A 17,488-nucleotide genomic window follows, 5' to 3' on the forward strand; every position below is an offset into this window, starting at 1 on the left:
ACTAAAAAGATTACAATATGCAAGCTTTCAAGACAACTCAGGCCCCTTGCTCTTTTTAGTAATTCTGGTGTTTTTTTGGAGGGGGGAATGTTGTTTTTTGTTATAACATTTGCTTATTTATTTATTGAGCTTCTGTAAAAAGCTAAAAGGTGAGATCAATAAAGTACTATCCATTTATCACCTCCTGGGCATTTTTCAGTATGGAGCAGCAAGGGTTCAGCATCGGCCACTGTATGGGTCACCACAAAATCAGTTATTGTTCATAAAAGGACCAGCCAAAAAAGTAGAGAACTCCGTAATAACAGAGCGGATGAAACTGCAAAAGAAGAAATTAAGCTAACCCTGCTTTTCAGCTAAATCGGCCAAGATTTTTTTAAAAGGCAGCCCACAATCACTGCCGCTCTTTGGATATCTATGATGAAGACGTAATGATTAAAAAGTGACAGAAAAACACAAGCATAACAAAACACTGAAGCGGCAAAAGGAACACAAGTGGTTGCCTGGTCTGAAATAAAATTTAAAAAAAATAAACAAACAAACACCACCCAACCCACGCCTTGTTGATGTGCCATGTACTTTTGAGATTACATCTCCGCAGCCTGAGATGTAGCTTGTGTGTACATCGTAGCACATGTGTGGCATGACTAACACTTCTTCCTCTGCTGCTACAGAGGTTATCTGAAATGCCATCAACCACATCCAAGTTACCCTCGCCTGTTAAACACTGCACAGACCTTCTGATTTGCTTACAGCAGATGACATATTGTCATCACATTAATAAAAAAATTAATATGTTCTGAAAGCATCACTGTTTATTAATTATGCAAAACATAACAAACTAATGAAATTCAAAGTAGCCTAAGCACTACCAGGAGCGGATGTTCACGACAATGTGTTTTATATTCTTAAATACATAAAGATATTATGCAAAAGAGAATGTGCCGTAGTTAAACATTGGCAGAACAAACTCCCAAGCAATGACAGGAAATCCTCCTCATTGGACAACAAACAGCTGACACAAGCCCTTCTTCAATTTTAAACATCATGCAGAAAATATTTTGTCAAATTGTAAACACTATTGCACACACATCATCACACAATGATGCCAAAGCTTCTCAGCCACTTTTATGATTTAGTTTAAAATGCAGGAAAGAAAGAAAGAAAGAAAGAAAGAAAGACAGTTGACAGTGACAATTCTATGTTGCACAAAAGACAGATAGACAGTTTTACAGTGTAAACAGACAATCCAACTGTTCTTATAAACATTTGCTGTGCAAAATTAATGCAACTTTATTCTGGACTTAAACACCGAGACGAACAATGCAACCATTAAGCTGGGAGGCAGAATATTACAAAGTTTGAGGGCTCTACAGCAGGCCGGGCCTCCAGTAGAAAGCCCATATTTTATCTTTTCTTCAAATTCTGTTGCTGTCAAGTGTTCTGATAGTTCAAGGTGGAAAACAACTGACACCTTTTCAAGAGAATTTTAACTTAAGTAAACTAAAAGCCAGTAAGGTTCCGCAAGTTCCAATTTCTACTAATGACTCTTCCAGTCAGAACTGTAGAGCTGGAGTTGGAGTCTGGGTTGTGACTTTGACTGCATTTATGATGGTGCTGGAGTGACAAAAGTTTCATCCAACTCCAGCATTTGACTCTCAAGTGCTTTAAAAAACATGCTACACATTCAACTGTGACGTCTGGCAGTTTTTTTATGGCCATTGAAATGCCAAGTGCGCATTTAATTTAGTTTAAACTTAATTCAGAAATGTTGACATATGCACCAAGATGACCTGCAATGGTTGCACAGGGAATGCTATGTAGTTTAAACTTTGTAGCACAAGTGAGATGAGTATATAAAATTACGGAGTGTCCTGAAGTGCCAGTGTAGCCCTGGGGTGTCTGTGTGTTATACACACATTAGAGCTGTGTATGAGATCCCACACATATTCTGTCTGCGAAATGCTTTTCTAATAAATAAATAAATAATAATTAAAATCTGTTTACAGAGGATTTATTATTTTATTTTTTTGTGAATAACAACAGGGGGACAACCTGGCGGCTAGACTTTACAAAGGGCCGTCTGCACTGAACTACTTGGTGAAAAACAAAACAGCAAACTGGATAACCAGCTGGATTCTTTAGATTGCTTGATATCCAGGAATGTAGATATTGGGACATTGGGTCACTTGGCATTTATTCTTTACTTTTTACCATTAACTCATTTACTTAGAGTGCTCACTTGGCTTGAGGTGCCAAGATCTACTTTGAGCTGAAACAGAAAATGCATCTCACACAATAAGACAAGATGAACCCAAATGTATCAAAGACATACTGCAGTGTCCCCTACATGGTACCAACTAAACAATCAATCCGTCAATCTATATATTTAGCACTCGCAGCTGCTGGGAAAAAAAAACAAAACATGCCTAGTTCTACTGTGGTGTGTACTACATTAAAACTATTTTTCATTTGCAAATATAGTATTTCTATATTTTGCAGCTATGTCAAGAAAGTATTGAGCAAGCTACACAAACCCACAACCAGCTACAAAATCCTAGGGATGAAAGTGTTCACACCCAATAGTTCCACGCAGTTTACTTTGTTGTTGTATTTAACGCTAGCAGGGAGTCCATCTTTCTTCTCTCTAAAATGCAATGTGGTTTAGCCAGACAGCTATTAACATAGTTCACATGGTTCAGCTCCATATTATCTGAATCAAAAACCAGTGAAAGACTGCTCTGAATGGCCGACTACTCTGTTTTTTTACTGTGTTATATTGCTATTTCTGATTGCCTTTTGCGTAGCTGCATGCTTTTCATTTTAATAATGCTTTGAATATCTGATGCTCAAAGATAACCTCATAATAATAACAGCATTGTAACTGGCTTGTTAATACTTAAACACAATTTTTTATAATGTAGTAGTTTTTGTTCTGTCCTCGAGAACTAAGTCTAAAACAATAATCTTTAAAATGCTTTAAAATATCAACATCCCATATAACAATTAGACCTAATGATAGTGTGACAGACACTTCACAATTTAACAAAAGCATTAGGGTCGTGAAAAGGTTTCCAAGAAGTGTCCATTAAACCTTAGGATCAGTGTTGCTTAACCACTGGGTTTGGCCCCACTTCTGGGTCCCGGTTTCCACTGGTGAGTGGCGTGCCGGCGTCAATGATCATGTGAGTGTGTCACCTAAGCGATCTTTATCCCCATTTGTGTTTGTAGACATTTCACAAATAGGGACTCCCCCAGCCCTGGTCTTTTATTTGTGCTTGATTTGGCAAAAGAGAATCCACATACCACCCAGGCACTTTACTTTGTTAAAATGTCCAAGGACAGCTTGGATGTCTCCATCTATGCTCTCGAACGTGCACAGGTACATAGTGGAGTCAAGTTTTCAATGGTGCATAACATCCTGGTGCAGCACTTGTTCAGGTTAGGACTGCACAGCACTACAGAGGTGAGTGAAGTCAGCTGCCTTCTCTAAAGGACATACTATAACTAACACAGCCTGCCTAAAAAAGGCAAACAGTATTATTAAAGAGCTCTGTCATCCTCCACCTTCACATTTCAAACCCTTACATTTAGAACTCTTAGCACTGGCACCACTAGATTCAGGGACAGTTTTTATCAACAGATCATGAGGTTGCCAACAACAGCAAGAGATTAGTGTACACATTTTTCTTGTAAATGTATCATATAAATCAGGGCTATTCATTTGGCGGCCCGCGGGCCACATGCGGCCCAGAATCAACCTCCGAGTGGCCCAGCCCATGGTTCCGCCCATAGATAATAAATTAATATATATTATTCATAAATTGTTATTTAATATAATTTAATATAAATATATATATATTATATTAATATAAATATATAGTATATTAATATAAATATAAAGTATTTATTATGTCTATGGTCCCGCCAAAAACACGCATTCCTACGTAAATTACGTAGCCTGCAACACGCAAATAATGCAGAGCGTGCCGGTAGTAGCTTAGATTACTATCAATATGTCTTTCTCAACACTGAAACGTAAAATTGCCAATGAAAACCATAAGTTTAACCCTGCCTGGACTGACAAATACTTATTTATTTTACCGCCACATCCAAACGCCAAACCGATGTGTTTAATTTGTAATGAGTGCGTTGGCGTATTTAAAGATTACAATGTGCGGAGGCATCATGTTGAGAAACACCACACTTTTCGCACCAATTTTCCAGAGGGATCTCAAGAGAGGGCTGCAAAAGTGCAGAGTTTGATTGCATCTTACAACCGGAGCAGTACTACCATGGTGCGGTCATTCACAGCCCAAGAGAGAGCTACTGCCGCATCCCTTCGTGTTTCCTGGATACTGGCAAAAAAAAAAAGGCCATTCACAGACTCTGAAACCGTGAAGGACTGTATGCTGGCTGTCGTGGATGAGGTGATAAGTGACGATAAAATTAAAATGAGCGTGGTATCTGCTATAAAAAACGTACCCCTGTCAGATAGCCTACTTCAAACATTCGTAGGGTTGAAATTCTTGCTGCAGATGTGTATGAAACGCTGTTAGGAGACCTGATGAAAGCTGATACTATGTCTATAGCAGTAGATGAGTCCACAGACAAAACTGATACTGCTCAGTTGTGCATATATGTCCGTTTTTTTGATGGCAAATGCTTCCGAGAGGAGCTGCTCGGCCTACTGCCGTTAGAAGGACACACAACTGGCGATATAGTCTTTGGGAAAATTTCCGTCTTTTTTAAAGACAGTGGTCTGGATATGAAGCGTTTGTGCATGCTTGTGACAGATGGGGCTCCGTCCATGACAGGGAAAGTGAATGGTTTGGCAGCACGTTGGTCCGCTGTTGCACCTCAGTTGATCTCCTTACACTGCATTGTGCATCAGGCGGTGTTGTGCGCAAAACTAAGCGGGGCGCTCAAAACGACAATGGACAGCGTTATGGCTATAAGTAATTTTATTCGCTCCACATCAAGCCTCCAACACCGCTTATTCCGCATGCTGCTGTCAGAAATGGCTGCTGAGCACCACGACCTTCTTTTGCATAATGACGTAAGGTGGCTGTCCAAAGGCAAAGCACTGGAGCGTTTCTGCGGTCTCAGAGAAGAGATCATAACTTTCCTCCACGGCAGCAAGCAAAAAAAGGCGGAAACGCATTTGAGTCGCATACTGGACGACAACTTCATGGCCGATGCCTGCTTTCTGAGCGACATATTCAAACACCTGAACGATCTCAATTTGGGACTACAAGGCAGAGACAAAACTGTCATCGACCTTGTGGAACAGATGCGCGCATTCCAAGTTAAACTGGACCTTTTCGCAAATGATTTGAGCACAGGCCGAATGCTGCATTTTCCGACACTCCGCAAATGCATCTCATCCCCCGCACAAATCACGGATGTGATGACAGATTTCATTGCGATGTTGAAAAATAACTTTGCTGGTCGATTGGATGGACTTGATCTGCCCACAGAGTTGGCCGTTTTTGTCAGAGACCCGTTCACTGTTGCAATAGAAGGGGACTTATCTGCCAGAGCTAAGAAACTGGTCCCTTCCATTGACGAGGGGAAATTCACACTCGAACTTGTTGACATGCAGTCATCTGTAACCATGGCACAGGAGCTTTCCACTAACGGGCCTGCAATGTTTTGGACTGATGTCAACGCACATCAGTTCCCTAACATTAAGAAAGTAGCGATCGTCATGCTCAGTATGTTTGGATCAACATATACATGTGAGTCAAGTTTTTCACACATGAACTCCATAAAAAGCAACTCTCGTTGCTCCCTGACTGACCATACTCTCCATCAATGCCTTCGAATTGCATTGACAACTTACGAGCCTAAAGTCACTGCTCTCGTTCAAAACAAAAAATGTCACTTCTCCCACTAAGTCAGCAGGGTAACTGTAGCCTACAATACATCAATATAATGTGGGATGCGTAACAGAGGCATGCCTAATCACACATGGTGATTTAAAATATGTTCCCTCAGTGTTGTTATAGTTGTGAATACTGTGCACTATTTTGTTTTATGCACTTTGTGATCAGATAGGTCAGATATGTAGCCTAGGTCAGTTTTTTTTCTTTTGTAAGTGGAAAAAATAGGGGCTACCTCAGATTCTGTTAATTCAGCTCTTTTTGTATGCACCTTTTGCTCTGCAAACTGACCAAAGTTAAAAGAGAAACAACGAATAAACCTTATGTTTTTCAATAAATTTGTTTGTGTTGGTTTTAAAATTTGTCATTACGAGCTGCTTTGCCGCTAAAATGACTGGCCCAGCTAACCTTCTTGGTTTGACAATCTGGCCCAACTGAATTTGTAATTGAATAGCCCTGATATAAATACTTTACATTCAATGCGTTGCATTCATTAAGTTTGTTTTTTTGTGTATTTTTGGCATTGTACTACTGTCGTTAGTTTGTGCAAGACATGCAAGTAAGAATTTCATTGTACTATGTAAACATAACAGTAAAATTAAACTTTAACGAGAAAGTAACTAATGTAGTTTACCAAGACAAAAATGAAGAGTCACTTGTTTAAAATCTTATTTTAGTATTTGGGGTGACTTTAAGGAAGACGCCAGATATGAGGGGGTCACACACACTTCAATGTATTTCATCCATGTATTACACTGGTCTACAAAAAAATATATTTGTTTGCTACTGGGAACTTCAGATCATCTCTTTATTCAGTTTTTTACACTGATTTCATATATGAAATTGGAATTATGCTAGCACGTCAGGTTTTTGAAATACACATCATTGACGTTTTGATACTTTTGAATATCAGTATATCAACACGATATCTGGAGTTTGGACTATGCCCCACCAAAATTGTTTTGATGTGTTTATTCTGAAAACAAACCAGAAGACGATACCAGAGACACATTAAAGCATATTTATGTCAATTTATCTCAATTTAAAAGTGAAGTCAGTGGGCTCCAAAATATCTGAGGCACTTGCTTTTGTGCTTGTACTGCACATCCGTCTCTCCTTGCAAGAACCAACACTAGTCACCCATCGGAGTGACTTTTTCCCGATATCAGTTTTCCATCATTCTGGCTCCCATAAGCTGATATGCTTTCAGCAGGTTCTCCACAAGCTCAGCTTTATTGCTCTGCTCTGTGACAGCCAAATAAATTCTGGACAACCCTCACAAATGCTTCCCATGCTGCCGATTCAGTGGGCTTCAGTTTCCTTTTGAACTCATCATCAAGCATCAGTTCACGGATTTCAGGAACAACAAAAACACCTTCCTTAATTTTGTCTTCACTTTTCTCGAGACCAAACTTATTTCTTAAATGCTGAAAAGCATCGCTGTTTCTGTCCATCACCTTGACAAAATTTTCAAAGTAACAGTGAATCTAACAAACAAAATGTCCTGTAATGCAATATTACGTTTAACAGTAAAATCTCAACCTATTTCACCGTCATGTCTGAGTTGTGTCATTATGCTTTAGAGTCATATAAGACCTGGTAATCACCCATCCATCCATCCATCTTCCAACCCGCTGAATCTGAACACAGGGTCACGGGGGTCTGCTGGAGCCAATCCCAGCTAACACAGGGCACAAGGCAGGAACCAACCCTGGGCAGGGTGCCAACCTACCGCAGACCTGGTAATCAGTAACAGATTATTTTTTCTGCTAATTAAAAATGAATCATTTTTAAATAAAATTAATAAAGACAAGGTAAACAGCTCACAGCTGTTAGTAACGTGTGGCAAATTCTTTTATCGCAATGGCATCCCTAGTGGAATTACTGGGTTTTATCAAAATGGTTATCCGCCTTTACTGTCCAGTCACCCTAGTTGTCCAAGACCTGGAACATCATAACTAAAAAACGGTACATGCTGGATGAAAATGGTTTTCAGATTTGGAGTCAGCAAGTGAAACCTGTTAAAGTAAAGGTGAAAGACTCCCAGTAGCAAAATGCTTGTTGTTCAGTGTTATCAATCCCATTATTTCTGTTCAACTTCACAGGGAAACTGGGACCTACCTTGACAGGAGACAGCCAAGTATAGTATTTTAGCTTAATGCAAGTGTGCACAACACACACCCACCCACACACTTTCCAATTAATGGACCTGATTAATCCATCTGTAAGACTGTAGGAATCTGGAGCCTAGCCACATGGTGTCAGACACAGGGCAAAAAACAACCTAATTATAATTAGTTATTTAGTCAAAGGTTTAATCCATAGCAAATTAAAACTCTTAAATGTTGAACAAAATGTTAGTAATGGCAGGCAAAGTAGCTTACACAATGGTCACACAGTCAGTCAGTGATGGAGAAATGAACTAACACCATTCTAATTTACTATTCCGGAAGGTCTCACTAAATGCATCCTTTTCTGTAGGTTTTTCGGTATGTGTCCTCACTTTACATGCTTCACCTTATCTATTCCTTCCTTACTTACAATGAGGGCAGATCAATGAAGGATTTTAAGTCAATACTTTTTTTTTTTAAATTTGCTTGATAGCTCCCAAGATGTGAAAAACATAATCCACTGCCTAAGAGAATGTCTCAAGTGTAGGGTGATTGTGACACAACCCAGGTCTCTGAGAGAATAACAGGAGAGGCTAGCAATGGCAATGAAACACAATACCCTCAATATCCTCTTGAAACCCTCTCTCTATATCCTGAAAGACAGTCGACATCTAAATCATACAATAACATAGACACATGAGGAGAGTGAGTGTAGTAGAGCACATTGAATAGCACATCTCAAAAGTGCAGGGACCCAAGTTTAATTCCCATAAATTACATATAGTCCTATGAACAGGAAAACATCTTTAATATAATTAGATTTTTTGTATACTACTGTATAAGCTAGAGCCGATTCCAACAATAACTGCTGCTAAATATAAAGTCAAAAAAAGAATTTGTCTATACATCACTTTGCACAATCACACACAAAAGAGTCACTTTGTAGTAAAAAATGTAACAGTTCACATGGAAAAATGCTGTCTACTCATCCAGTCATTACTGAACTTAGTCATTTAGGTCAGGGTTGCAGAAGAATCGAGCACAAGCGAGGAATCACCTGTAGACGGAGAGCCATTCCATCACAAAGCTTAATCTGTCCAAAAATTATCATTTAAATTTTTTAGCAACAATCAAAACAGAGTAAATCCCCCAATCCCTAGATCTATGTCAATGCAAAAGGACTTCTTCTTCTTTTGGCTGCTCCCGTTAGGGGTTGCCATAGCAGATCATCTTCTTCCATATCTTTCTGTCCTATGCATCTTGCTCTGTTACATCCATCACTTGCATGTCCCCTCTCACCACATCCATAAACCTTCGCTTAGGCCTTCCTCTTCCTCTTCCCTGGCTGCGCTATCCTTAGCATCCTTCTCCCAATATATCCAGCATCTCTCCTCTGCACCTGTCCAAACCAACACAATCTCTCCTCTCTGACTTTGTCTCCCAACCGCCCAACTTGAGCTGACCCTCTAATGTATTCATTTCTAATCCTATCCATCCTCGTCACACCCAGTGCAAATCTTAGCATCTTTAACTCTGCTACCTCCAGCTCTGTCTCCTGCTTTCTGGTCAGTGCCACCGTCTCCAACCCATATAACATAGCTGGTCTCACTACTGTCCTGTAGACCTTCCCTTTCACTCTTGCTGATACCCGTCTGTCACAAGTTACTCCTGACACTCTTCTCCACCCATTCCACCCTGCCTGCACTCTCTTCTTCACCTCTCTTCCACAATCCCCGTTATTCTGTACTGTTGATCCTAAGTATTTAAACTCATCCACCTTCGCCAACTCTACTCCCTCATCCTCACCATTCCACTGACCTCCCTCTCATTCACACACATGTATTCTATAATCCTGATAACAATATAAACAAAATAATAATAATGTATGTCAAAGCATCCTATCTTCTAATGGTCTGGTCACCTGCCACACTCTCAACATGTACACCTTATGTGAACTAATAAGCATAAATTGTCTAAGAATGTGTAAATGCAATGGAGTGGAGTTATTCTTAGGGTTGATTTCCACTCTGCAATCCTGTAATGGAACAAGTTTTGACTGAAAATGGATGGAAAATTTAATGAATGCTTTTCTCTTTTGTTTGCATTGAGGAACAGCAGATACAAGTCAGCCAGGCTGAAACAAACCCCTAATTAGCCATAAAATGTTTTCTTTTTGAAAATTTCAGTCATTTGAAACATTCATCATTTTTACATTTAAGTGTCATAAGCAAACTTAGAGATTGTAATTATCCCAGACAGCAGAGATCATTTTCTAATAGGTCATGATCATTTTAGGAATAATATAAAGTTCACTAACTGTCAGTGAACTCAGAGCATCCAGCACCTACTGAGCTCCATCACAGGGATGGCCATGCAGTTCTTGGTAATAAAGTGCACTTCTCTTAGGGGAAACATCCTGTCATTAACTTTATTTTATTTTCCTCCAAGATGCAAAGGAGCACCACCTAGTGTCCATTTTATATCTGCTTAAATTTAATTTCACCAACAGTTCTCCTCCTGTAAACTTCGTGATCAATTAGGCATCATGGTCACCGATTTCTATTGGATTTAAAATGACAAAAAAAAGTGCTTTATTTTTCAAACCATCCAAAATGTTATAATTATTATTCTAGGCCATCAGAGTTTGAAGTGAAATAGTTGGAGGCACTTTCAAGGTCACAGCAGACCATTTATTAGGCTGAATTCTGAAAAAAGAACAGTAAAAAAAACACATAAAAAGACAGTTCAGGCTTATTATAACAGGGCTAATGCTTCTGCTGTACTCTGGGGCGCTGTCCATAGCCTGCTCTCTTATACCACATCAACCTCCCAAAAAAACTCAATGCAAGAAAATCTAGCAAAATAATTCAAAACCCAAACTGGTCCCCTCAATGATCCAAGCCATAAAAAATCTATTTTAAAGTTATTTTATAAAGTATAGTTTATACAAACACGTGTGTTTTTGATATAAATTGATACTTTTTATCATGGTTACACTAAATTAATTTAAAAGACAGACAAGACATTACTAATTACTCTAATAGCTATTACTGCTTGAAATGACTGATTTTTAATTTATTAATCACACATTGCTGCAAAGTCCCATTTATAGCAGCCATTACTCCATCTTATCATTAATGAATCACATTTAAATGCTAACTGGGTATTAGAGAAACCTTTCTAACTATGTTAGGACGCCCAAACCCAGTTGTTCTGTTCAATAAGCAAGTAAGATGCATTTCCTTGCATTGCAAGATACTGTACTTACAATCATAAAAGTTTAAATCTGTGTTCAAAAATGGCTCAAACCAAACTGTCTTCTTAACAATCACATGTAACACTGATAGTTGTTTTGTGAAATGAAGTTTATTCCATTTGATAAACTGCCAAGAAACTTAACATTTCATACAAAGGTGCCGACTGATATCTTGAGAGAAGAGGGGAAGCTGGATCTACCCAGGACAGAACAAGAATCGGGAAGCTCAGGTGCACAACTGCCCGAGAGGTTAAGTACACCAGAGCCAGTAGTTTAAGAAACAGGTGCCTTACAGTCCTCAGCTGGCCACTTCCTTAAACAGCACAAGAAACAGTAAAAAGTTATAAGGGCAAAAGGACACTGACAATAGACAGTGAATGTCTGGATGATTCCAAACTTCTGCCTATTTAAACCTTTACATTATATGTGTCAGTGCCAGATATGGCTTTTGCTTTTAACCTCTGCTTCTAAGTAGCCAGTATCCCAGAGCTGTCTTTTCACTGTTACACAGGCGTAATTGGGTGGCACAGGGTGACAGACAGGGTGTACATGCTAGACCAGAGGTCTTCAATCACGGTCCTGGAGGGCTGCGGTGGCTGCAGGTTTTCCTTCCCAACTAGTTTCCTATTAAGAAGACAGTCCATGCTGATAATGAAATTTAGTATTTAACTGTTTGGCTTGTTATCTCTTTTATTCACCCAAAAGAAATTTTAATTGCACAGTAGAGTTTCCTTCTCTGAGCACATTATCCATGTATTTTGTGGACCAGAATATATTTAAATATAATGGTCCTTCCAATTCCCCACTGATTTATTTCTAAAAAATTTTTAAACACATATACTTCACAGGAGATGCACAAACCAGTGTGTTTCTTTGTGCCGGTCCCAAGACCGGAAAAATGGGGAAGGTTATGTCAGGAAGGGCATCTGGTGTAAAATTTTGCCAAATCAATATGTGGACAATAAAGATGATCCGCTGTGGCAACCCCTAACGGGAGCAGTCGAAAGAAGAAGAAGCTACTTCATGGTGCATATGCACAGGTTTAAAATGACACAGCTTAGCTGGAGAGCTGATGGTTTATTGGTTATATGCATTTCATTATTAACTAATGTCTGGTTAACAAAACAGGCAACAACTAAATCTTACATACAGCAGAGAAAATCTAAAATAGGGAATTAAGGGTTTTGAATGGTAACAGGCAAGATAACTAAAATTAAACTCAAAAAACATATTGCTTTAGTAGTATATAAAAGGGTTCTAATTAAGAAATTGGTTAAAGTGAAAACCTGCAGCCATAGCAGACCTGCAGGACTGCAGCTGAGGACCTCTGATCTACAAAGTAACTAAAATGTATCATTGATGAATGAACAGACTAACAAGGCATAGAGTTAAATACCAAATTTCATTATCAGCAATGCTGGACTGAGTTCTAATTAGGACTGGCTGGAATGAAAACCTGTAGCCACTGCGGCACTCCAGGACCGTAACTGATAATATAAAAATTAGTTTAATATACAGAAGTGAAAAGTGGAAGCTAACTTCTGCTTGCTGATTCTCAACTTTCACAAAATCATTTATACTGTGTATTTGAGTGTGTAGGTGTGTATATATTGTGACCTGCAGGGGGCGCAAAGCTCCCCAAATGTGACACAGACAGACACAGGAAACAAGTTCAGCACACGTGTTTTTTTTTGTTTCTGTGGGAAACGCTTTGCCCTCAACACAATGCACAAGCACAATAAACAAAGCACACAGCACAGTTCTCTCTTTCTCTTTCTGACTCCACTCCACCCAGCAAGCTTCGTCCTCTTCCACATAACTCTCGCCCCAGGAGTACTGGCAGCTGGCTCCTATTACAGAGCATCCGGAAGTGTTCCAGGTTTCCCATGATCTTCTGTGGTGGAAGTGCTGCAACAAAGGGCTCAGCATTTCTTTCAGCACCCCCTGGCAGTGTCCACGGAACCCAACAGGGCTGCGCCAAACTCCAACTCCCATGTGGGCATGCAAGGCACCACTGAAACCCAGGGGGGGATGCCATCTAACATCTATGGTTTATTTTTAATAATTTACATTTTTGTAAAAAGCATCAAAAGGCTTTTTTTTCTCTAGGTGCCAAAAGAAAATAAGTCACAGGTAAACAATGACAACTACACAGAACACCATTAAGGTCTGACAGTAAGTCCTGCATTGGTAATCACACAGCCACTCCAGTTATACCATGGCATATGAAGAATAGAAGGAAAATGAGAGAGAAATAAATAACTGACAAACTAAACAATTCCTAGAACTATTTAAAAGAATTGTCAAAAAGTAGTATTGACGGTTTCAACAAAAACCAAATCAGCCTGTTAAACATCGGCAGGCAGATCATTCATGATTTTAAACGCTAAAGGCAAACTGCACCTAAAATATTTGCCAAAGTTTACCCAAAACTAACAATAATGTAGTAAGAACTGGAGTTACATTTATTTTTCCATACCCCTTAGTTATAGCTGTCATACTTGCCATGTTTTAAATTAAATCAGTCATTTTTAATACTGTACAATTAAACAGTCTGACCATAAAGCATTACAATGGCCATTTTCATACACTGAACTAGATTGTTCAAGATTCTGCAATTCTTTACCCACCTTCATTCTGTGAAAGCAGGTTTTAGAAAGTGCACAAATGTGGTAACTGAAGATTAAATCTGTGTCAAAGAAATGGATGGCAAAAATAAAGTTTTTTTTTAATCTTTGAATTGCTTCAGTATTTGTAGAATAACCTTAGATTTTTTTTTCTGAGCACAAAGACATCATTTTAACTCATCCACTGCTTTTCCTCAGTTAATTAATTACATAATAACAATTATCATTTGCTTTAATGGATTAATACAACTCAGTTTATTTGGAAAAATTGCATTACATTTTCAAATTACATACAGTATCTAATGGTTTCATATAAATACATAAACAAAAAACAAAAATCAGTCACAGCTCTAAAACTGCAAAGACACCATAAAAAAGTCACTGGAAAGAAGGAGTACTGTCTCAATACTTCTGTACGTGTTAAACAGGACTTGGAATATATAAAATTAATCTACTAAGAAGAGTGTTAACTGTCCCAGTCAATTCTCAGGCCTGCACAACAGAATCCTAGGAGGTCAATCAACAGCACCAAAGGTGAGGTTAAATCTAAAATACAGGACAACTAACACCACTGTTTGTAGAGCTCAAAAAGGAGATCACATCGAGTCTACTGAAATTTTGATATTTTCTAAACATTATATAAAAATTAATCAAGATCTGTCCTATATTTGAAGAGAGAAAATATTATTTTGTGATATTGAATCCGTTATTCGCCATATACAATCTCTTGTATTAGGAATTTGTCATTTTTCGCATACCCTAACTTACTCTCCAGAGACACTCAGAGGTTTGGGGTCTGAGTACAGGGTCAGTTATTTGTACAGCACCCCTTTAGCAATTGCAGGTTAAGGACCTTGCTCAAGGGCCCAATGGAGTAGCATTCCTTCCATTAAAACCAGCAACCTTATTGTGTAATGTGACAATAAATAAATAACAAAATGATATGTACGCATTGGATAAGTATTGTGTCAGTGTATTGTGCTGCTTATTTTTACATCATTGATTGATTTCAATGACACTAGGTGAAACATACAACTTTCACCTGTCAATGCTGAGGCGCTGTTTTTTTATTGCTAATTTAGAGCATAACTCAGGGTCACAGGATTCTCAAGGCAAGCAAAGCATATGCTCAAAGTTGTGTGCATCTATGGCAGATACAAATGCAAGAAAAAGTTGCCCAAAGTTGCTGCACAAAGCAGCTACTTCATCTCAAGAAGCCCTGAATTCATCAACCTCTCAAGAGAGTCTGTTGTGAATGTGGCACATAATGGCTGAAGATTTATACCCACTCTGCCGAAGATTTACCAATCAAAAAATAGCACTCACTAGAGCCCACCTTATCAAAGCTGACAGGTTTTTTTTCAAAGCATATTTTGTGCTGCATAAATTAATAAATAAATACGTAACAAAATAAACAACAAGAAATATTTTGTGACACATTTATTTATGTTCACATATACCTATCATTTATTGATTGTTGCATTTCACAATTCATTTATTTACTTGCATGTTCATACATTTTGATGGGAATCAGGTAAGCAGAAAACAGTATTCAAGAAAGGGCTCTTTCTCAGGTTTGGCTTTATAAGATGTTAGTATGGAAGAAAAATACAACCAAAATGTTTTGTCTAATACAGCTACATCACCAGTACACTTCTTTCACAGCAGTCAGATGGCCACGGATAGCAACAAACGCCTCAGCACATGTTTCTCCCCCTTCGTGACTGTGACCACAGAGGACTAAAGGTGTATGTTCAAGGATTAGAGCTACTTACAGGAACCAGAGCAATTGATCGTGATGGGCTTTATAAAGCTAACGCGGCAGTTCTTTTATCTGCATGCCCAAACAACAACATGTGCATTATCCATTTCCTTAAGCGGCTTGTCAGCAGGCCTTGATTGACTTTAAGCCACATCTCAGCCAGCATTTTAGATCGATGAATCCGGTGGAATAACATCACATCCACAAAGGGCTCTGTGTCACATAATCCTGCTAAAAATCCCTCTGCACCATAAATCATTAGAACTGCTGTTTGCCACCAGACAGCGTGAAGACACTGCAAAGGAAGGCTGCCGCTCCTCACAGGAGCCTAACCTTAGACTTGAGACTTGCTTTAAACCCTTTGAGAGTGGGAAACCAAAGGCTCTTGTCTAATTAAATAGAGCACTTAAAAATGCAGGTGACAGCTGGTACCTGAGCCACCGTTACTCATAAAAACCACAAAAGCTGATGTGGGAGTAACTCTGATGGAGCCATGAGGTCTAAAATAATTAAAGCTGAAAAAGCTTAGCGTTTCACAGGCACTCCTGCTGTTTGAATTTCGTGCTCATTAAGCTGTAAGATGACATCCCTCAGGAAAAAAGAGAATCACAAGCTCACAGTAGGGAACGGCCCCAACTAGCCAACCTAGCCCTGCCACAGAAAATGGGGCAGGTTGTCACCATTGCAGCACCTTCACAAACACTGGCCAGCCAAGGGCAATAAAAAAGGTGTAACAGATTAAAAAAAAAAAGGTGCAAAATGTGTACATGTATTCATAGTATGGAAACATGTACAGTCAAACTCTTGCTAAACATAAATTAGGTTTACTCCAAGTCACACAGAAACCAACAGTAGTCTCCACTGGACAGCACTCTGGAAAGGTTATCTTGCCAAGCACTAAATTTAAGAAGACCAGGCACTATACACCATATAATTATTTAATTGGGAGGATGTCCCCATAATTCATATGCAAAGTGTGCCAGAAATCAGTTTCAAAGTTTCAGCTCAGGCTGGATTTCTTTTCAGACCTCAGCAACCAACTGTTTGCTTCAGAATATTCTCGATGTCTTTCGCTGTAACATCCTTACAAGTCAAGTAAAACTAACATGTGCTTAATAAAAGTATTTCTGTTCTGCTCCAATAACACCAATTTTAAAAAGGGCTGAAGTGTTGTGATTACACAACTTCTCATGAAGTCAACATGCCAGAACTATTAACATGATTCTGTAATGCTGTTGGAAAATTTTGCTTTTACAGTATGCTAAATATGACTCGTAATATTTAATTTGTGTGTTTTATTTTAGTGGGTTATTATTTTAGAATTATTTAGGTAATGGCTTTTAAAGTGTGTCACCAATTCTATGTCTTAGAGCTCATAAACTGACATTCTGCAATCAAAATATTCTGTAACTGAAAGTACACTCAGATACAAATTAACTCATTAAATCATCAATATTCATGAGGTAGTTTTCCAAGACTGTCATATTTTGCAAGTAGATAAAATTCTGAGGTGTATGTGAAATAGACATAGGCAGGAATTCTGCGAAAATGAGTATACATTGTTAAAGAGGGTCACTGTTTATTAGAATATATATATATATATTTAAGCTTAGATAAAGTAACCAGTAAGTGAATAGAATAGAGGCTTGGAACTTTAAGATGCACAGGTTTCGTGTCTAGACAAAAGTAACTTAATCAACAATTAACCAGACCATAGGAACTGATCGGTTGTTCCAAACTTTAACAGTTACAATATTTTAGATAAGGCAGGGTTTTATTGTGAAAAGGGTCAGCCAGCAAGACACTATAATTTCAAAGGATTTTAAAGGACAACGCCAGAGAGACATCGT

General features: G+C 38.6%; 2 protein-coding genes across 3 annotated transcripts in view; both read right to left on the bottom strand.

Annotated features, from left to right (window-relative positions):
* ypel1 (yippee-like 1) overlaps positions 1-17,488 on the bottom strand; it is a 1,016,165-nt gene that overhangs the window by 459,340 nt on the left and 539,337 nt on the right. The gene's annotated exons all lie outside the window — the stretch shown is intronic.
* The window catches only part of si:dkey-215k6.1 (transmembrane protein 132C), a 410,128-nt gene that overhangs the window by 271,269 nt on the left and 121,371 nt on the right, over positions 1-17,488 (bottom strand). The gene's annotated exons all lie outside the window — the stretch shown is intronic.

Source organism: Erpetoichthys calabaricus, chromosome 18, assembly GCF_900747795.2.
Source record: "Erpetoichthys calabaricus chromosome 18, fErpCal1.3, whole genome shotgun sequence".
Classification (NCBI taxonomy): Eukaryota; Metazoa; Chordata; class Cladistia; order Polypteriformes; family Polypteridae; genus Erpetoichthys; species Erpetoichthys calabaricus.